Below are 13,794 nucleotides of genomic sequence, written 5' to 3'. Positions count from 1 at the left end.
ATTTCAGAAGCAATCAATACGTATATCCTGTCTACAGCGATAGATCTCGAAAGGGGAACATTTCCATATGCTCTGCTATTAGAATGTCTTTGTGTTCCTTCTCATTCTGTACTGTACTAAAGGCACATTAGTTCTCTTTGCTTAGAGGGTGTAGGGAAACAAACCCTTCGTCACATTCCTTACATATATACAATTAAGGACCAGCTTAATAAGAGTGACAAACTACACTCAGGGACACCATAGAGATCTAGAGTGGAAAATGTTATCTGACTTTATTCCATTCTATAAAGTCGTTGAGCCCTATCTGATCGCTCTTCTCCTGAAAAATCCAACGGGCCTTCTTTGAGGCCAGAACTCCATCAATATTCTGTGGTTCTCCAACTACTTTTTCTAGTACCACCCAAGTAAAAGTGTAGAACAAGATAGAACAAGCGCCTGGACTACGAGCTTCCTTGCTGAAGGGGGGAGCAAAGGCAACACTTTGCGCGACAGTTTTAGGATACCAAAGCAGGAAGCAACCGCCTTCCTAGCGTGGGCTTTAAGGCTAAGCTCAGAATCAAGCCAGAAACCCACACTCTTTATTTCATGTTTGGGGGCCGGCGGAGGGCCCATACACGCTGGCCAGATGGAAGCAATCTCTAGGGGGGAAGGATTACCGAGCAACATAAGCTTGGTCTTGTCGCCATTCAATTTAAGGTAGGAATGGCACATTCATCTCATCACCTCCTCGAGGCAAGGGCTCAGACAGGTTGGAAGGCCGCTTTTGTGATTGAATGCCACCACCAGTTGGGTATCATCCACATATGTAAATTTATGCACCCCAAAGGGTAAGACAATCTCTGCGAGAGAGGCCAAATAAGCATTAAAAAGGGTGGGACTCAGGGATGACACCTGAGGCACTCCACAATGCAAAGGTCTAGGACTTGAGATGGCCTCGCCTCCAAAAACCTGGTAGGATCTATCCTCCAGGAAAGAACACAACCAATCCAGAGCTGTTCCTGTCACACCCAACTCCTTAAGTCGGTGAATTAAAATATGGTGATTCACCGTGTCGAATGCCGCACTGAGATCTAACAATATCACGGCTAAAGAGCCCCCTTCATCAAGGATTCTTCTTGAGTCTTCTACGACAGCCAGTAGAGCTGTCTCAGTCCCTTGCGAGGGGCGGAACCTGGTTTGGGATGGGTGTAGGAGTTTACCAGCTTCAAGGTGCTTAGAGAGAGCCATATTAACAAACTTCTCAGCAATTATGCTGACCCAAGGTAAAAGTGAAATGGGGCGATAGTTTGCAAGACAGTCGGAGTCTAGGCCGGGCTTCTTCAACAAGGCCTTTACCAATGCCTTCTTCCATGAGGAGGGGACCACTCCAGAAGACAGTGAGGAGTTGATCATATCTGTGAGGAAAGGATCCACCGAACCGACTATGGATCTCAAAATTTTAGGAGGAACAGGATCTCGAGGGGATCCACTCTTGACCAGGACAGATATGGTAAGGAATGTTTCTTTGTCCAGAAGAGGAAATACTTCCAGTAAGTAAGTCTCCCTCCTGACAGTAGTTACTTCGGAAAAAGAATCTAAATCAGGTTCAGTGAACAGAATTCGAATAGATTGAATTTTATTATGAAAGTGATCTGCAAGCTCATTGCAACGCTCCTCAGTTAGCTCTGGGATGTCAGGAGCAGCTGTGACTTGCGAGAGTTCCTTAACAATATGGAAGGTTTCACGAGATGAGTTGTCTGCAGAGAGATAGTAGCAGGCTTGGGCTTTTTTGATTTCAATTTTTGTAAGTTTTGACAGTGTCTCTATATTCTTTTTTCCTGGAGGGGGAGAAATCTTTCCTCCACGCTCTCTCAGCGTTTTTACAAGTCTGCTTTAATTTACGTAGCAAAGGAGTATACCAAGCAGATTTATTGGGGCCTACATTCACTTTATAGGTCTTTCTTGGGAGAACTAGAACTAAAGTATCTTCCATTCTGTCATTAAACTGGTCATTGGCTACTTCCGGATCTGGGTTCATCGAAGGTATACTACCATCTAGGGAGAGGACCCATTCTTCTAACTGCAGTTTCAGCCAACAGCGGTTAGTTATCTTTACAGGCAGAGCAAAAGGAATAGCCACCTTAGGGGACCAATGAAGAGAGATGAAATAATGATCAGACCAGGGGATGGGTGTAGGCCTCAGGCAGCGCAGCTCCTGCAGATTTGAAAAGACAGGATCAAGAAGGTGTCCTTTCACATGAGTAGCGTGAAGTACTTTCTGCAAGAGTTGGAGGGCTGCGAGATCGGCGGAAAATTCTACGGCACTTTTAGATGTCAGATCATCAAAGTGGATATTCAAATCCCCTAGGATAACGAAATTGGAGGCCCTTAGTGATTGCTTCCGGTAAGGAAGATAAAAACTGGGCTGAAGGTCCAGGAGGACGGTATATGAGGATACCTGAGAGGGAGAGCAGAGGTGTGAAATCCACAGAAAAGTGGAGGTTATCACAATCAGTCAAAGGACTTCCAAATATTCGACATGCCAAGTGGTTGTTATAAATAATAGCCACTCCACCACCTACCCCTATCAGCCTGTCCAACCTTTGTATTAGATAATCCGATGAAAGCGTTTGAATGATATCAGGCCCATAGTTGGAATTAGTCCAGGTTTCAGTGAGAAACAAAATATCTGGATTTTCAGTAGTCAATAATATGTGTAACTCGGTGGAGTGCTTAGGTAAAGATCTACAATTAAGTAAAAGAATCTTCAATGTTTTTACAGGCAATTCCACAAGGGTTGGAGGGGGAAGGGATTTCCGTAGCCTAAACCGGCAATGCTGACAGTTCGAGACAGAACCATAAGGATCAAGGGAGTGAAAGCAGTTCAGCTCAGGGGTATAATTAAAGAGGGATAACTGAGCCGGGCTGTAACAGTACCTTACTGGGGCAGAAGGGCCAGGGCTCGTGGCCCCTGGACCCGGCCGGGCGCAGCAGTGCACGTACGGGCTTGCCTTAGGCGCTCCTTTGGCACGCCCGCTGCGCGTGTCCGCTGCGCGGTCGCTTCATCGGGCTTTTTATCCCTTGGGTCAGGTTCAGCGACTAGAACGCTGACCCAAAATGGCCACCAAAGCGGGACCGACTGAGAGTCAAGAACCCTCCACGAACATTGAACACAGCTCGGTACACAGTACACAGAAGGTGAGTGCAATAGGATTATGTGACAGAATAAATTAAAACAACAATTATCAGCACATTCAGCTTTTAAAACAGAGGTAGAGGCCAACTAGCAGTTTAAAATAAAGGCAGACGCTAAATTAAAATATTCAGGTAGAGAATCAAGAGTTCTCACACTATCAAGCTATAGCGGTAGTGTTTTTTGAGCGCCATTTGAATATCTTCCTCAGCATCTTCAGGGTGCATAAGCGGGTTGAAGTGATGATGCTGACATATCTGGTAATGTCCAGTTTGCTGTCAATGATTATTCCAAGGTTTTTTGCATGGGTGCTGAGCGTGTGTGTGAGTTTGAGTTCGGCCAGCCACCAGTTGGAGTCCCATGGTGAGGTGTTGTTGCCAAAGATAACTACTTCTGTCTTATTGGTGTTGAGTTTGAGACAGTCGGCTTTCATCAAATTAGTGACTGATCATGCAGTCAGTAAAATTGTTTCATGTGTTGGTCTCATCCAAGAGGGTGAGTTTGAGTTTCATGTCATCACTGTAGAAGAGGGTGTTGATATTGTCAGTGCGGCCAGAGGAATCATGGATGCGTTGAAGAGTGATGACCCTTGATTCACTCTGCAGATGAGTTTGCAAGCTTCCGAGAAGTAAGGTGCCAGGTTGACAGCTTGTGTTTTAACCAATAAGAAGGAGCAGATCCAGTAGGGAGAAGGTTCTTGGATGGCAATGTTTCCCAGGCATCTGATGAGGGTAAGGTGTGAGTTAGTGTCAAATGCAGTAGAGAGGGTTGCCATGCCTCTTTTGTCAAGTATTATGGGATGAGTGCTATTTTTGTAATGTGGTTTGACCTGAATCCAGACTGCGTGAAGTCATAGACCTGGTGGTTGCTGAGGTGGTCAGTGATACATTAGTTGATTCTAAATCGTTTGCCAGATATGGTAGGAGGGAGATAGGTCTGTAGTTGGAAAGAATGGCTGGGTCAGAAGATTGTTTATTGAGCAGGGGCATGATGGTGTCATTTTTCCAGGAGTCTGGTAATATGGCAGAGTTAATAGAGGCATTGAGGATGGGTGTTAGTGCTTCACTAATCAATAGGAGTTCTTTGGTGAAGGTGTAGTGGGCACAAGGGCCAGATGGTGGCCCCAAGTGGATAGTCTTCATGGTAGCAGCAACTTCGGCTATGGTAATAGTGTGCCATGAGGCCAGGGTCTGTTCATCAGCAATATTCTGAAAGCTTGTTACAAAGGTCTTGTGAGAGGAAGATGTTCCTGGAGGTGGCAGGAGGCACAATTAAATCTTTGATGATGGTGAAGATTTCCTTGCTTCTGTCATTGCTGATATTGATGCCATCTGCAATAGCTCTGCTCTTGACATTCCGTATTTGCTGGTGGTAACATCTTACTGTTGATTGTTGTTTCTTTTTTCCAAATATTACAGTCCCCATGGGTCAAGTCTCCAGATTACCTCATGCACTAGTATCTAATGTACAATGGATACTGAGCTGAGATACCTCTCGATACGAAGTGAGTGTCAGTGAATATAACGTCTTGTGCTATAGGTTCTAAAAAATAGTCCAATCTGCAGGAGGACCAAATTCTCTCTTACACATAGGAATGTTGCTTCTCCCCTGGGTGAGACAATCATGACCAATTTGCCAAGCTAAAGGCACGTGTGAAATTGAAAACTTCTTGTCTACCCACTGAGGGTGTTCAGTTGATGATGTTAAGTTCACTCCACAGGAATAATATTGCATTGGGTGTTTGGATAATTCATTTTTTTCCAGAATAACCAGTTGGAGACAAGGGGGAGGTAAAAAGAAGCTGTCATAGTGTTTTCACCATTCCATTCACCTGTCACTACTGCATTGGGCCGGAGACACTTTAATTTTTCTTTTGGCCTTACAACCAGCTTTCTGCTGTCTGTTCTTGGAATCTATGTGCTATCCAAATGTATCTCCCTTCACTTTCTATCGTTTACTTCCTTTCTCCATGCAGAATTATGTAGGAATTAGCCAGTTTGAATGAACCATTTGCAAGATTTAAATGTCACCTGCGCACATCCCTCATATTTCAGCATTGTGTCATCTTTCAGCCTCTTCCACCCAGGAAAATTGTGCTCTCCCACAAAAGCTAAAGTCAGCTGATCAAAGTATTTTTCAATCTTACGGTGCCAGTTTGGTTTCTCTAGCCACATCTTCTTTTGACTTTTATTTAATCAGATCCATTTTTTCTATATTCCCCTTTATTTTCTAGTAATCTGCGATTTCCTTTGGCTCCCTATGACTCTTCTAGGCTCACCAGTTGTTGATTACTTCTGGTGGCATAGAACCCTACTTGGGAATTGTTAACAATATGAATCATCGTTACTTACTAACTAAGTTTAGATTGAACAAAGTTCACCTTCTGCTTACCGAACGCCCAGGGTGGACGAAGGAGATGGATTTGGAGATTTGTTCTTGTGATAGATTCTCTATCAAAGACACTGTGCAATTTATCTTCTTTTGTAAACATTTGTGCCCCATTCGTAAAAAGTTCATTATCCCTCTCATTAAAAAACAGGTTTTAGACAAGTTAAACCTGCTCTTTTGTATCTTCAGCTGTTGGGTACTACTTGGGAGATATTTAATATAGCAAATTTTTTGGCAATAGCAATGAGATTGAGAAAAAAGATTACTTGGCTATAGTATATAGAATGGGAAATTCATGAATTATGACCGAGTGTTTTGTTTCTATTTTTAATGTGTTTGTATTGTCCTTTTTTAATAATATTTATAATGTATGTTTTTATATATATATGTAATTGTATTGTATGGTTTGTAAAAAAATTTGCACAATCGTTTTGTCACATTTAAAATAGTGGTCTTGACTTTGATGTACTATGTATTTTACTTTTATGGTTTTTGCTATGAACCGAATAAAGTATCTTTTGACTGACTGACTGACTCTTCTAGAGTGTCTTTTCTCGACCTTCAAAAAGAAAAGTCCTAACTCTAATTTCACTCAATGGTTCTCTCATTATTGCCTAAAAGTCAGGAAAATTAAAAGGTTATGTGTTGGTGAGATAATTGAAACAGAGGTTGACACAGTGTACAATATGTGCAATATATGACAGGTCACAAAATTTTTATTCATGCCATATAGATATGACTAGATTTGCCTTATTCTTGCAGAACTTACATCATTTAGATGGGGTGGATAATGTGACATCTGAAGGATTTCTCGGTGAGTTTAACATGATTTAACAAGACACAGATCAGTAGCATACTGCATGATGTCTTTAGGGAGTCTGAACAATCTGGCTCACGTACTCTGGAGAACAACAATACATTGGTATTTCTCCTTCCCAAGTCTGGAAAAGACCCACTCTTCTGTGCCAGTTGCTGACCCACATCTCTCATCACTGGTAGTCGGAAAAAAAGCTATCTGGCTGAAATATTGGTAACTCACCTGCACAATTTAATGCCCAGTTTCATTCAATGCTAACATGCAGATTTTGTTGCAGGCAGATCTTCTGGGAACCAGCTTGGTACTCTGTCCAGTTGTTCTGTCATGTTAAAAATGACAAGCGTAAAGAGGTAGTGATCTTATTAGCTTTTGTGAAAGCCATTGACAATATTGAATAGGGTTTTTAAAATCACAACTCTTAATGGAGTAGGCCTCAGTTCTGACTTCATAATATAGGTTAAAGGGTTCTACACAACCCTGACAGCCCAGATTTACTGTGCTGGTTTCAGCTCTATGATATTTAACTGAGGAACTTTTAGTCACTGTGATGGACCACAGATATTATCTTCCAAGGTTATTTTCTTTAACTCATTACTCTTCATAATTTTCTACATATTATATTAATTGGGGGAAGAGAGATATTCTTCCCACGTCCAGGGATGCCACAAGAGCAGCTCTAACAAAAGATGTATTTAAATGGCTGTCTGCCAAGTTAAAATATCAAGGATTTTGGAAAACAAAGACATTGAGCTGATGGAATCAGATATATTTCATTGCTCAAGAAGACTAAAAATGACTTTATTCTATAATCATCCTTGGAATACTTTTTTTGGGCAGGGTCCAAGTAATAAAAATGATTGTTCAACTCAGGTATAATTATCATTTAGGTATGTTACCTTTTCTTTTTTATGTGTCACCCTGAAACAGATAGATGACTCTGTGAAATGTTTCGTATGTCTGGCGCCCACATCTTAAACTAGCCAAGTTATTTGCAGCCACCACTTTAAAAGGCCTTCAATTACCGAGTTTACAGCTCTACAATTTTGCAGTTCTAATCTCTAACTAGTGTACTTTTCACCATCTCACCCTAATGCCCTAATGGGCTAAACTTAAAAGATTACAATTGGATGGTCTTCCAGGTCTTGCTATCACTCATTGCAAGAAAAGCTTACACATTGAGGCACACTTCTTTAGCAGCATAATTAAGTGTTTGCAGCCCTTTATATGGAGCATATATACTCACTGTGTGTTTAACAGTATTAATCTTCGTGCCTTATATGAATGGAGTGCAGTAGATGGCTATATGTACCTTAATGAGAAGCAACCTGTACATCTAGTTGAAGTATAATCAATGTATTCACATTAAATTGAACAACATATATCTCATTTAAATGCATTCACTGTATTTGTTTATGCTAACTGTATTTGCTTGAAAGCCATTTTGACCTAACTTCTAAACAAGCCCGAATAATGTGAATTTAATGTTATTAAATGCTTTGCCAGAGCTTTGTATTTCTGCCCTCTGCGTGTGTCATATTGTTTGCTTGTTAGAAAGAATAGGCATATTGTTTACTCTACTAGACTGATAGGTAGCTGAAACTATATTAGAAGTTGGCTTTGGACAAGGAGATTGAGACAGTGGAAGAGAGATTCTCGTACCAGGCAAAATGGGCTACTGTTACATTCAAGCCTGTGCAGCAGTTTTCCCCATGCTATTGTTAAGAGCTGGGAAACTAGAGAATTTACTTGCTCTCAGAGAACACTGTCTCAGGATTGGTCCAGTTGGTGGGAGCCAATGTGGAGAATATTACAGAAATGACTTCCCTGCTTTTGAATATGTGTTCTTAGAAAGGTTTTGGGCATATTCTATCCTGACTTCACTGAGAGAAGAAACTCTTCTCAATTCAGCTGATTTCCCTAGCCCAGAGTGTTGAGATTAATGCTCAAGCACTTTTATTTCCCCCTGAACCTTACATTTTGTTCAACCAATCTTGTCACCTTCCTCATAGAAATCTCTGTATCACTCTCAGTGCTTTATTTAAAATAAGGAAGCTCCTTTACGAAACATTTATATTTGGTATTTTGCCTCTCCTATGTGATTATATTTTGCATCCTTTACCTCATACTATTCAGATTTTGATTGCATGATCATTTTAATATGTATGTTCTTATGATATTTTTATTGAACCTTTGCTAACCAATTTGGATTGTGATTTGACTAAAGTGCTAATAAAGACCTTATGGTTTTGGACATCATCCTCTCTGCCATTTCTGTGGAGCCACGTTGGTTTCATTGTACTTTATTACGCTTTATTAAAGTACTTTATTAAAGTTCCATTCAAGCAGTGGAGAGCCCTATTTGATGATTTTACTAAACAATTGAAATACAGGGATCTCTCTTCCATCACTCCCAATTATAACAGTGATGGGAGAATCATGGATGATGACCTATAGGAATTTGAATTTATGACTATTTTTCTACACAGATCATAGATTTGAAGGGGACTAGGTTGTTCCAAGGATACCTTGGGGTACTCCAACCCAAGTTATTCAGGCTTTCACACAGTTGTTCCCTTATAGTATAAGGCAGGTATCCAGCTTGGTAACTTCTATAGTTCATTTATTGGAGACTTATATACATTTTGGAGGATGAGACCGTAAAATCTATGAGCAAACTTGATATATCATATCACTTCCCACAGTCACGCGTTATTTGCAGAAGGTACTGTGCATTGAGTTAAATTGTATCCGCCATATCGGTTTCCCCCACCTTCCTATTCTTATCTACTTGACTGGATAAGTACTTGTAGGGGGTAGGGGGATAGTAATATTCTTCCATAATATTTTGTAAATGAAAATTTAAAATGAGACAACCTCATTGGCAAGAAAACTTGCCAATGTACCAAAATGTCTCCAAAACATATATTGGCAAGAAAACTTGCCAATACATGTTTTGGAGACATTTTGGTTCTTCCTCTTTCTTGCTATGTCATTCAAGTTCACATACTGCAAAATTACTAATTGGTATTAGTCTCCTTGTAAGTTAAAGAGATCTGGGCTACATCATGATGCCTCACCCTGGAGATATAGATTGTGGTACTGCGATCTATTGTACTGCCTGTGGAGATTCCCTACATTAAACTATTAGTCAGAAACTTGATGTGTTTGCAGCCACCAGCAGTAGTTAGTTTCAGCCCTCTTGTAAGTTATTGGCCTATATGATGTAACTGATATACAAGGAGTCACATCACATTGGCATAGATGGATTGCAACCTCCCTAGAGGCTGAGGAATTATACCTTGTGACACTGCAGTGCAGCTATCGTGCCAACGTTGAATAAACGGTTGACTGTGTGCAGGACCAGATTAGAGGTTCATAACAGTATTCTTACTTCCCATAATTAGTTCATGGTGTAATGCATTGAATCGTCATTATTACTGCCTTCTTTGGAGTCTTTTAAATAATTTAAAACTATTGCATCTTTTTTTTTATAGTTCTTTATATTAAATATTTGTATTGTGCTTGGATCACTTATTATTGAGCCTTCTCTGGAGCAGGTGTGCAAATCTTAGTTTTCCTGTGTAGCATATGACACGATATGAAGACATATTCTGTAGTATAGACTCTTGCTATCACCATAAGAGAATGTTATTTATTGCACATGTATTTCATAACATGTATTGTCTCTCTCCCTCTCACTCTCACTCTCAGTTAAATATGACATTCTCATGACTGATTATTCATGGTCTGTCTGTTTTTTTGTCTTTTTTTGTGAGTTTTTTATATCTTTATGCAACACTTATATTTTTGATGATTTGGATATTTAACAATGTTTTGTCATTGTGTTTTTTCTAATTGCGCCAATCTTCACTGAATTCCTCTCCACCAAACCGCCAAGCTAAATTTGATTATATTACTGTGCACTACATGTTATGTGTATATTGCCTATTCTAAAGCAAATTCAATGTGCTAAAAAGTACACACACACGACTTCAATTAGCAAAACATACCATGTGGCAGGTAGTACCGCATATGCAGTCCAAATAATTACAGGCATGTGGCCTATCATCCACTTGTGGGACAGTACTACAACTCAACATCACTTCAGACATCCAGCACCAGGATAAGAAATAATGAGTTTGTTGAAACATCATAATTTACAAATGATCAAAAGCCACTGATGGTAGAAAATAAATTCAGCTTTTTATTGCATGGGAGGGCTCACACATTAGTAAAATGACCCATCAGAGGCGTGGTAGACTCTGTAAACTACATATATAATAAAAGAACGGTTGCTAGTGATCTAGTGTAGAGAAAAGTAGAGGTCAATAGACCATGTCTTGTGAAAAAATTATATCCCACAGCCACATCAAGCTGTGCAACAATGTGTGCACATGGATATGCAGAGGTGAAGAGGATGCTAGTGGTATAGGTGTCGGTGATGCTCAGAGACAACAATATTACGTTGGTCTGTATGATTCAGCAGATAGTACCACATAATGGTAGTGGATAGTTTTTCGGAGTCTCAGGCATTCATGTAGTGCAGTTGAATATGATACTGTAGGCAAAACAAGGCTAATGGGGTCTGCAGTGAATACGTAAAAGGAGAGTGCAGGCGTCAATGATGGTGATGCATGGTTTTGAGTGGCATTAGACTGTAGAAATTAGGCTGCCAATGCTATAAGCTAATGTGAAAGTATCTCTTAGAAGCACTGAGGTGTTCAACTTCTATTTGCAACTGCATATTCTTGTGTATATATATTCCAAATGGCTAGAAAAACTTTCTCTGGAGGATTTGCAGAGACACTTGAACTCATCTCAACTGATGAAGTCTGTCACCATTATCCACGTCCTATCCTTAACAGTTGCCATTTCTGCTCTGTGCATGTCTATTAAGGTGGTTCAAAGGACTCTTGTGACATTTCAGTAGTGAATTATATATTTGTGAACAACAAAATGGACATGAACATGGAGCTTTTAGGGATCTCAGTGCACGGTGCATTCATCCAAGTGATCTTGCAGATAGTGTTCTGCTAATTAAGGAGGTGGATCTTCAAGAGTACCAGTGTGAGGGGCCCAAAGTAGTTAGCGCACATATAATACAGTTTGAGTGTGCTGTGGTCACCTCCATGTATCCACTATTTAGACTAGAATTCTAATTGTCATGGTTTTTGAAGTAGCTCTGACGAGGACTGGTGGCAAGGTAGACAAAGTAACAGACTATTGGGTACAGAACTGCCTAAGATCTCACAGGGAGGTAATCGAGAAAAGGGATCCAATGAGAAAGCTAGGCACTAGGTAATACAAATTTAAAGCTCAGAAAGAACAGGCACTCAAGAGGCTATTCAGCATTCAGAATAACTAACACCCAAGATGTGCAAGACAGGAATAGGCATAGGCATGTGGGGAAAGGCACTAGGGAGTTTCAGACAATGCCCCTCACCCACAATTGCTGTTACAGATACTGAGTGCACATTTCCACATGCAGGAAATACATGCAAAGACAGGGACTGTAGAGCTGATACATTTGTTGTTATTGTAAAAGTAATATAAAGACAATACTAACACTGGATGAGAAATACCTCCTAGGTTGTTACCTGTGCCCACGGAACCTAGGCTTTGACAGTAGTAAGGGTGGATAACGTAAATGCACATCTGCAATAGACAAGGAGCCAGAGAAGAGGAGTGGTAACAGCAAAGAAGGGGGAAAAATAGAACACAGGCAGAAAGCAAGTAAACACCCACACTAGGAAACTAGAATCTAAGGCAGTAGGGATAATGAGATAGAACAGTGGGCACTTGAGCTATGGAAGAGTGAAGAAAAGCAGGGACCGTAAAAGAGCAGCTCAGGAAAGTGTGCATGATCAAGAAACAAGGATGCTCCACAATAGGGCGGGTTCAGAAACCAAGGAAACAAGTAAGCATTGAAGGATAGTGCCATGCATGTATGTACAGTTGCAGGTTTAATCCCATGGTTCCCATGCCAACTCTATGCTTTTTCACCAGGATATTAGTTGTCACTACTCAGGTGTTCGGGTTTACTAATTGAGAAATTCCTTTCAGTGCCCTAAGCCCCTCCTTGAATATGCCAGTCTCTTCACAATGATGAATCTCAAGCTGTTATGGGGCTCTATTTTAATCTACTTCTTTGTCATGGTGCACATTATTAGAGCATTTTACTCTCCTCTAGCAGAGAACGCCTAGTCCTTGCTGAGAGCCCTTGACTCCTCCATGCAGGTCCTAGGGTACGACACTTAGGTCCACATGTACTTTTAGAGTGGTCCTTGACATTTACTCAAAAATGCTGCAGTTATCTGTAGTGGCATTTTAACTGCTTGTAATTTTTTATACATTCCCAGATGACTATACATATGGCAACTCATTGGTTTTAAAGCTGTCAGTAACCTTAATTGTGGCCATGGTTACAGGCGCCAAAACAATATTTCAGTTTCCATCCAATTCAGAAATATTCAGATAGTGCAAAAAGTTAATTAAATAATGGTTTGAACAGCAGCTCAATCATGGAACAGCTGGAACCACCAGCAAATTTATATTAATTACCATTGGCAATATTGTTTTAATAGGGATATTGATATTTAGTGACACTGTGACTTTAGCTGATGCCAATGGCAAGCAAAGTGTAATTGGTCTAGTTCATATTTATGTTGTGTCGAGATGTGCAAAGTGGAGCATTCAGAGTTATTCTCAGTCACTCCACAACTATGTTGAGCCCCAAAATTGCCTGTGGTATGTTATCCAATTTGAAAACGAGTCTGGTTGCAAAGGAAGATGTACTTGCAAGCCACCCGCCCAGTTTGTGTTGATGTAGACACTAACACACATACCATAATCCAGAAAGGATAGCACCCCAGCAAAAATAGGTGTAATATTTTGATAGGGCTCAAGTTGGCGGCACAACCGCTATTAGCAGACATAACTGATGAAATATGAAGACCACATTTACATCAGCAATAAAACATTTTTTGCTGTCAAACAATATACACACTTGTGGATGTTCTCAACTGGTAGGAAAGTTGCGGGCAAAGAATCTGGGCAGGGCATAGGGAGGGAACTTCAAAGATATTTAAGTGAAAGCCATTTGGTTTTATTAATATATGATAAGCATTTTAGAATTCATGCCACATTTTGTAGCACCTGGTGAAAATAGTATTTTGATTGTGGATCATATTTAGGGCCTCATTTACAAGCCCATTGCCATGCTGGTGCATCACTCTTTTAGACACACAGGCAGCGTAGTGTCCCCGCCCATATTTACAAGGCCACATAATCTCACCTTGCGTGACTTTTCATGACCTTGTAAATATAGGCCCCTTTCAAGGATTACTCTGCATGAAAGGGGCGTTTCGTGGGTGTTGCTGTGGGTGTTCCCACGCAACCTCCATGGAACCTAATGCAT

At 40.6% G+C, this 13,794-nt stretch overlaps 1 protein-coding gene across 1 annotated transcript in view; it reads left to right on the top strand.

Moving 5' to 3' along the window:
• The window catches only part of LOC146829043 (gamma-aminobutyric acid receptor subunit gamma-4-like), a 2,063,907-nt gene that overhangs the window by 1,122,740 nt on the left and 927,373 nt on the right, over positions 1-13,794 (top strand). The gene's annotated exons all lie outside the window — the stretch shown is intronic.

The sequence above is a fragment of the Triturus cristatus genome, chromosome 5_2 (assembly GCF_964204655.1).
Source record: "Triturus cristatus chromosome 5_2, aTriCri1.1, whole genome shotgun sequence".
Taxonomy (NCBI): domain Eukaryota; kingdom Metazoa; phylum Chordata; class Amphibia; order Caudata; family Salamandridae; genus Triturus; species Triturus cristatus.
The sequence above is the reverse complement of the archived record's forward strand: the minus strand, read 5'-3'. Positions and strand labels throughout refer to the sequence as shown.